Below are 8,095 nucleotides of genomic sequence, written 5' to 3' on the forward strand. Positions count from 1 at the left end.
ACAGAGATTCATCAAAACCAAAGCACATTTATTTTGTCTCAGTATCTAAATGTTTGTCTGTAAGTACCTAACTAGTGACTTGTTTAATCCATCCAGACGCTGTTCAGCCTCAGGATAGTCTATCAGCATCACATTTACCTTATCTCTAAGAGGCTGTTTATCATTCCGTTTGTCTGGTTCGGACAGGTAACCAAATCCTGACACACGCTCGAAGGCTGCAACCTCTGTGTCCACTAGACACCAAGGGCCCTGACAGACTTGGGACTCAGTTTCCACTTGCAATGTAGCAGATAATGTAACAGTCTGTTCTTATGTAAGAATATTATATAGAGGTTATGCAAACAACTGAAATGGTATATTGATATATGTTTGGAAAGGAGTTACTGAGCCCAATAAAAAAAAACGGACAAAAAAGTGCTTTTTGGACAGAGTTCTTGGATCTCAGACATTTGAATCAATTATTATAATGATTTTTTTTGCTGCAGAAACCTTAAAATTGAGTTAACTCAGCATTATCTCACACCAAGATGATACTGAAAGACACAACAAATGATATTACCTTAACAAGGTCTGAACATCAAAGCGCTCCCAAATCACGTCCAAATTTTCAATTAAAAAGTTAAAAGTTTAAATCCAGCTGTGTGCAGATGCCTGTACCACTCACCCATGTCCCCGCTCTGCAGAAGTTATTGTGTCCTCTCTAATCCTGCCTGGCAGCTCCGCTCTGCTCCCCTTCACTCCCTTCACTCTCCCTTATCCAGACTCACAATCAAGAGTGTCTCAAGCTCTATTAAAGCTCCCACTGGGTAATTTAACACCGAATACGAAACCAGAGATGCCAGAGGTACCCACACATACTCACAAACGTACACAGTCGCACACACGCAAACACAGACAAACTAAAACACACGTAAAGCGAACTCACTGTACTTTAAATGTGGGGGTCACCTGGCTTTGTTCTCCCTCCTCCCTCCTCCACCACTGGAGATAGGTAAGCTCTGTGATAGGAGATTTACTCCGCAGGAGCCAATCGCTGTTTGATGAGGCAAAGGGAGTGTGGGACCCCCTCTTTTCCGCCTTTCCTGCAGAGTAAGCACCCACATACAGGATCATCCAACCCACCCTCACCTTGGGATTTAACCATATTTTTTCCCTGTTACAATACTTGCCATTACCCTCATTACCCTAAGCAGAAGAACACATCAATCATCCTTGGGGCTTCACCTCCCTTTTATTTACACATGTACACAGATGTGAACTGTTACTTCACCTGCCATTGACAAAAATGTCACAACTGTTTTCTAAATCTTAACAGAAATCTGCTTTTTACAATGGCTCTGCAAACATGTGATGCAAATCTATAACGTGCTAATTCTAGTGTGTGAAAAATATGAATTACAACACATATTTTAGTGAATTCTATTGATAAATGGTTGAACTTTTCACAGGGGTTTAGTATATTCTGATTGTGGTGTGAAAACTTAAATACCTGCAACTGAGATTTTGTCAGATTAATAAAGCAGCTAAAGTCCAATTGAAATTGAAATACTTTAATTACAGAGATGACTAGTTAGTATAGTTTAATTGAACATAACCTTGCACTTTCTCAGAATGTCATCCTATTTGGCAGCACAGTTTGATTAATATGTTACTGGATATAAAACCAGTTGATGGAAACCAGAAATGCTTCCTTCATCTCACTTTTGCTCTGCTGCAGCCAGGAATCGGCTGTCTCCTGAGCCCCTGTAATACTGAGCAGGACTACTTCAGGCATAGGCACATGGCTTCAAGGTCACAGAAAACTATCAAGACTTTACAGTCTGTGCTTTCCCATTCATCATCAACACTCACCTCTTGACATGTCATTATGTGTTCTCACATGAACATCATGCTCAATAAATATTAACTTAGGGGAAATTCATGCACATAGAGCATGGCCACACAGAGACTTGCATGTGCAAACATCACCCAGCTAGGTCAACATTCTCAATATGTAGGGATCTTTTTCTTGTGTGATCCTGTTATATCCTGGACATGTCATTGAGAGTGCAGTCAGTCGAAGCATGACCTGTCACTTAAACACTTCATAATAGAATTTGCGACAGGCAAAGAAGGACAGGAAGATGGACAGCGAGGGGTGTTCATATACTACATGAGTCAGGCTGAGAGGGTAAATAATCGATGTATTCCTCTGCAAAACGATTTGTCACTGAAATGAGGAAAGGGGCAGTAAATGCCTTGAGATATGAGCTCCAGGATGACGTGGACTGCAGCTGCTGCAGTGTTACTTGTCTCACAAGTACCGACAAGGTACCAGAGGGATAACGTCCCTCCCTCTGCCCTTTCATGCAGCCCTCAATCCATCATCCATAGCTCCTCCCTCCCAACATTCAGCCCTCTCCCCGATGACACTGTCACCTTACCGATAAACACAGTGTGTTGACAAAGCATTTTCTCCAACGTGAAGGCTTGTGTGAACCATACTGACGCTGCATGGGTACAAATCACCTCCTGCACACCTTTATGGAGCCTGACTTTGAGCCATGGACACCTGCTAGAAATAGTAACAACAGCTTATGAAAGCTTAAAATTTGCAGTATTTGAAAGAAGTGAAAGAAGTATCAAGTTTCTTTAGTAACCGTAGCAATGTCACACCCTGAAAACACTGACATAGGTAAAAATCCAGCATTTACTTTTTAATCTAATGAAGAGTAGTATTTACTTTAACTAGCACTAGGAAATACATTATTAGAATGCTTGATTCATCTCTCTTTTGCTCTGCAAAAAGTGTACTTTTGCAGAGCAAATATGTATGTGACTACAGTGACTACATGCCAAAAAGATAGTTATACTTCCATAGAGATTAAGATGCCGTGTAGTTGATTAATATAGTTGATTAACTGATTATCAGCAAATGTGAGCCCCTCTATAAAAGCAGACAATTTGGCAGTTTGCTGTCTAGAGCATTCAGCTGTGTGTTAACACATTGCAAAGAAGAAAAGACATTAACAGTGATCTTAGAAAAGCAACTGTTGCTGCACATCAGTTTGCAAAGCAGTTTAAGGCCATTTTCAAGCATTTGCAGTCCATTATTTTACAGTGAGAAAGTGGATTCACGTGCGGAAAATATTCAAGACACTTTCCAAAATCTTCCTCGGAAATTTGGTCAGACTGTGGAATGCTGAAAGAAGCTGCACAAAACCCTAGTGCTTCATCTCATACTTTATTGGCCTCAGTTAAATGTTTGTTAAGTGTGATTTGGTATCTATCAGCTTCAGCTGGGCAACTCCTCCGTATGCCAAAGTATTCTAGAGTCGATGTGAGACCATCTGTCCGACAGCTAAAGTTTGGCCCAATCTGGGTCATGCAACATGACAATGATCCCAAGTCTACAACACAATGCCTGAATAAGGAGAGTCAAGGTATTGTAGTTGTCCAGGTAACGTCCAGATCTCGACCTGAATTAAATTAATATTATATAGAAGCTGCTGTTGAATCATGGGCTGTTTTGTTTCTAACAGACCGCAAAGAATCCTGGGAAAACACATTTTTTCCCCACATGACTATTTGTGAAATCTCACAGGTAAATTTACCTTCTGACTGATAGAATTTTGTGCCCAAACTATATTATAATTTATTGGGTAGTTTAAATATATTATAAGTGTAATTTCTCAACTCTTTTGTTCAACAGGGACAGCAGATATTTAAAAGGCGAAATGCCAGAAAGGAAGTATAGCTGAACACTGACAGACTGCATGGTCAGTGTCTTAAATCCTCCATCGACCAGGATGCCCCAAGGGTTTAAAATAATAATGCAGCAACTTATAAAGCTGTCAAATAAACATTATGTTCTGGCAGGTTCAATGTTTTTGAAGTGTATACTTGCTTTAACTTGAAACCACTGACTTTTCCCCCCCAAATGCTCAACAGCAAACATCTTTACAGCGTTATACATAAAATAGTTTTCATCTCTACAGCAAATTCCCCTACTTATGACAGCTTGCTAGCAAAGCTTTATAACATTTGCTGATAACATTAATTGCTCTAACACCCATAACCTGCCACCAGAAGAATCTCTCAGTCTTCCTCTTTTGGCAGTTGCTCCACTATCTTCAACGACTACTCCTCAACTGCTTGCTGTTTGGAAATGTTTCTCCTTGCCTGCAGCAGCCTTAAAACAACACCACAAGGGGAGTAACAAACAAAGTAAAGTTGTGGGGGCAGAAGCTAAACAACGAGCTGAAAATTAATTAATGCTGAGCAGGACCACAGATTCAGTTGACAATCTACTGTTCTATGGTGAATGAAATGTGCTTTACACTGTAATTTGAAACACTGTAAATAAAAAAATATTGATTTTAGCTTATTTAACTACTGTTTTCTAGTGAATGTTCTCAGTTGCATTCAACAGCTACACTATTTACTCACTGCTGAGAGACTAAATACACCGTTTGAAATGACAATGAACATAAGCTGGGAACTACTCATCTTGTGCACATGATCTAGGTAATACTATCTCAGAAGCCCATATGCTCAGAATGCATTGGCTTGCCCATTAAGGGTGACAGGATTTCAATGTGCATGTCAGGTAGCACGGATTAGACATTCCAGCCTCGTAATCTTATAGTGAGGTAACGACATCTGGTCTGGTAATCCTATATATTGCAGTAGAGGTGTCTTCATTGCAGAGTACTATATATAAAACCCTTACACAAGTCAAAGTATAATGTTAGGGAAGCTAAAGTGACATGCTCATCCAGGAGGATTTAAGATGCAGATCAAATGACTGCTGTATCCCCCTATGTTGTATCTTTGTTTAACCATGGAAAAAAAGGTTAAAAATCAAATTTTCCAAGATTCATTTTCTTGTGAATATAGGAAAGGATTATTAATCATCTACAAATAGCATAGATTTCAAAACACTGACAATTTGTGAAGTACTGGCCGCCCACACACATTCAGATCAACAGAGGGCCATTTGATGCAAAGACTCCAAAAAGATCAAAATTTAATTAATCACAGGCTCTGTAGGTAAGATTGAAACTGTTGCTGTCAAACTGCAATCAGAGAGCCTGCACAAATTCAACCTGCATGGGAGGCACACCAGCAACAAGAAAGCTTGGCAGTCAGCAAAATCCCTCAACACAAGGCCTTTTTGCCAGCAAACACATTCGCAAATTCTAACATAGCTACTCTAGAAAGATGAATGAAGACAAGAATTTCTGGCCACAATAAAATTAGATATGTTTGGTGCAGACCAAGGGTACCAGCTGTAAAGCCTTAAACTGGAAATATTGTCATTTGGGGTTTCTTCACAGCCTCAAGAATCAGGTAGCTTCAAGTTTTCGAAGTGTTGCAGATGAAGCAATGTACCTTGCAGTATGGGGCACCAAGTCAGTAAAAGACTGATAAAGAAGATCTTGTAAATCAAACAAGAACAGATTCATGCTGGGGTTATAATAGGCCAAAGGTCCTCAGTTTTTCCAATAGAAGAATGATAAATCTCTGTTGTTTTTTATTGAATGAAATGATTAAATAAGCCACTTTCTTTGTGATGCTTTCTTTGTGATGTCATCTACTACATATTCCCTTGTCTGTATGCACTTTAGTAATTGGTTATCAGATGACTGTTTAACCAATTTTTTCACATAACTGTACATACAGGTCTTGAACTGAGGTTTTAGGTGACGAACATGCTAGTAATTAAGTCTTTATTCCACTGTACACACTTCCCTTCAGTAGACTAAGGATGTGGTCTGGATTGGATGATAGAGAGACTCCAGTGTTCATTCTGTGGACTGAGGACTCCACTAAGGAGATTATGTAATATAGAAGATCAGCCTGGAGAATCACCCTCACAGATAAACTGTGATGACTAAATACTACAGACTTAATTGAAATGTCTGGATTGTTTCCAGCCAGCCTCACTAATCAAACGACAAGTGCTAATCTTAACTGACTCTTTGGACCCATCATAGCAGGAGGAGGTTAACACTGACAACAAACCAGTCATGGTGCAGCCACGACTAATAACACCACAATCCTCTGTGGTGGCTTAAACTCACTGGTTAAAATATAATTTTCCTTTACCAACGCATCTTTCCTCTATTCCTTTTTTTGTTGTTGTTTTCAAGTACAAAAACCATCTTTTTTAATTTTTTGTATAACTAATGCATACTATCATTTCAAAACAAACAAGAAATTCCTTCAAAGCAACATAACACACTGTGGGAAGAATTGTTCTGAAATCATACAGCAATGATGAATGCCACACACCACCCACTGTTTTGATATCAGCATTGCTCACTGTTGGACAGGGAGGTTCCATAGCTGCAGGCGCTGTTTGCTCATCCAAAGCCTCCTGAGTTACACCAAGCCTCCTCCTCATGTTCCCATATGGCCTGTTGATGTGTACAAAACATTAGAATGATGAGATTGATGAGTGAGATTCACGAGAGAGAATCCTAGCTGAGATTTTTTAGCATTTAAATATTTTTGTGATACAAAAACAAGTATTTTTATATTCACTAGTGAAATATTTCACAATCAAGACTCTCATCTGTGTAACTGTAATACTGTTCAGTATTATTCTTAGTAATAAAAAACTTCACTGCTAAACTGTAAAAATGCAAGCTAGCAAATATTGTTGCTAGGAAAGTTTTCAAATGTATTTTATTTGATGCAAAAATAAAGATTTGCTATTGGCAACAAGCAAAAACGTGTCAGTCCAAATATGTCGCCCTATAGTTGCCCTAATACATTTTTCTAAGCTATAAAACAAGAATTACTAAGTTACCCAGGAAACTAAGCTACAAAATAATCTTAGAATTATGTTTTTTGTGCTACTTCATTCCAAAAATAGTACAAAGTCTTCTTATATTAATAACTGTGTAATAGTAACGCACTTTTTCAGTGAAATGTAAAGCCTCTATTTAATTTACCTCTTCATCCAGCCGTGAAAGAAGCTTGTCTGCACTCCGTCACGCACAGAGTTTGATTAAATATCTGACCGGGCATTTGCAGAGTCTTAAGGAGCAGTTGTAAATCTCCCCAAAGCGTGAGGTTTCGACAGAAGGGAGGGCAGTTACAGTTAAATATACAAGACAGATGTTTTGAACAACAACAAAATTCGAGTCATTTAGTCTTGTGCAGCATGCAAAAATAAACACAGTAAACGTTATCTCATGTTGATAACGTTCATTAAGCTTTTTGCACAGGAAATGCACAGTGTGTAGGGAGATATCAGTGAATGTAACACTGTAGTAATCAGCAATAGCAACAAAATTACTGCACACAGGGACAGTAGATGTCACTGTAAAACTTATTTGTGAGTTCTTAGTGGAAGCTTCTTCTTTTCAGTCGTTTGTCTTGTCCATCTGTCCTCCCGTCGTCAGTATAACAAGCCTGAAAGGAAAGCACACCTGTGTTTATGCAGCACTGGGATCGTTTTTCTCATTGCTAGTAAAGTCCTGAACCTGTCTGTCTGCCTGCCAGGTGCTCTTGTGTGGCTCACTATCAAATTTCACACCCGTGCGTAGGATTCACTGGTCACATGCCAGTGTTTTTTCTCTGCGCGCTCACCTTTTTGCCCTCACTTTGGTCCATTTAATGGTTTTTTTGAAAGTCAGTTGGGGTTGATAGACTTAAGGGAGAAAAAGAAAATAAAACAAATGAAACTGAAATTTTATTTATTTATTTTTTGTTTTATTTTCATGTCTATCTGTGTGGGTTGAGCCACTACACAGACACAGGTTCATTTCGTATCATTTAATCTTGATTTTATATGACTAAAAATTGCTTTTAACTCTTAGCTGTGCTAACCTTTTTGCTCTAGTAATAGTAATTTTGTTTTATTAGTCATTTGCCCAGCCTAGGAACCCCATAGTGTAGTGGGTTACACATTTGCCTAATGAGCACCCTGGTTCAGTTCCACATGGTGACACAAAAGCCCTTGTGATTTGCGTCAGGAAGGGTATCCTGTGCAAAAAATCTGCCAAATCAAATACACAATGCTGCTTACTGTGCTTACAAAAGCATCTCTCTCTCTTTCTCATTTTGGATCAGGTCTGTGTTAACACAACTTTACAATGTTTCC

The sequence above is a fragment of the Pundamilia nyererei genome, unplaced genomic scaffold (assembly GCF_000239375.1).
Source record: "Pundamilia nyererei isolate P.nyererei 1_Seehausen unplaced genomic scaffold, PunNye1.0 scaffold00034, whole genome shotgun sequence".
NCBI lineage: Eukaryota > Metazoa > Chordata > Actinopteri > Cichliformes > Cichlidae > Pundamilia > Pundamilia nyererei.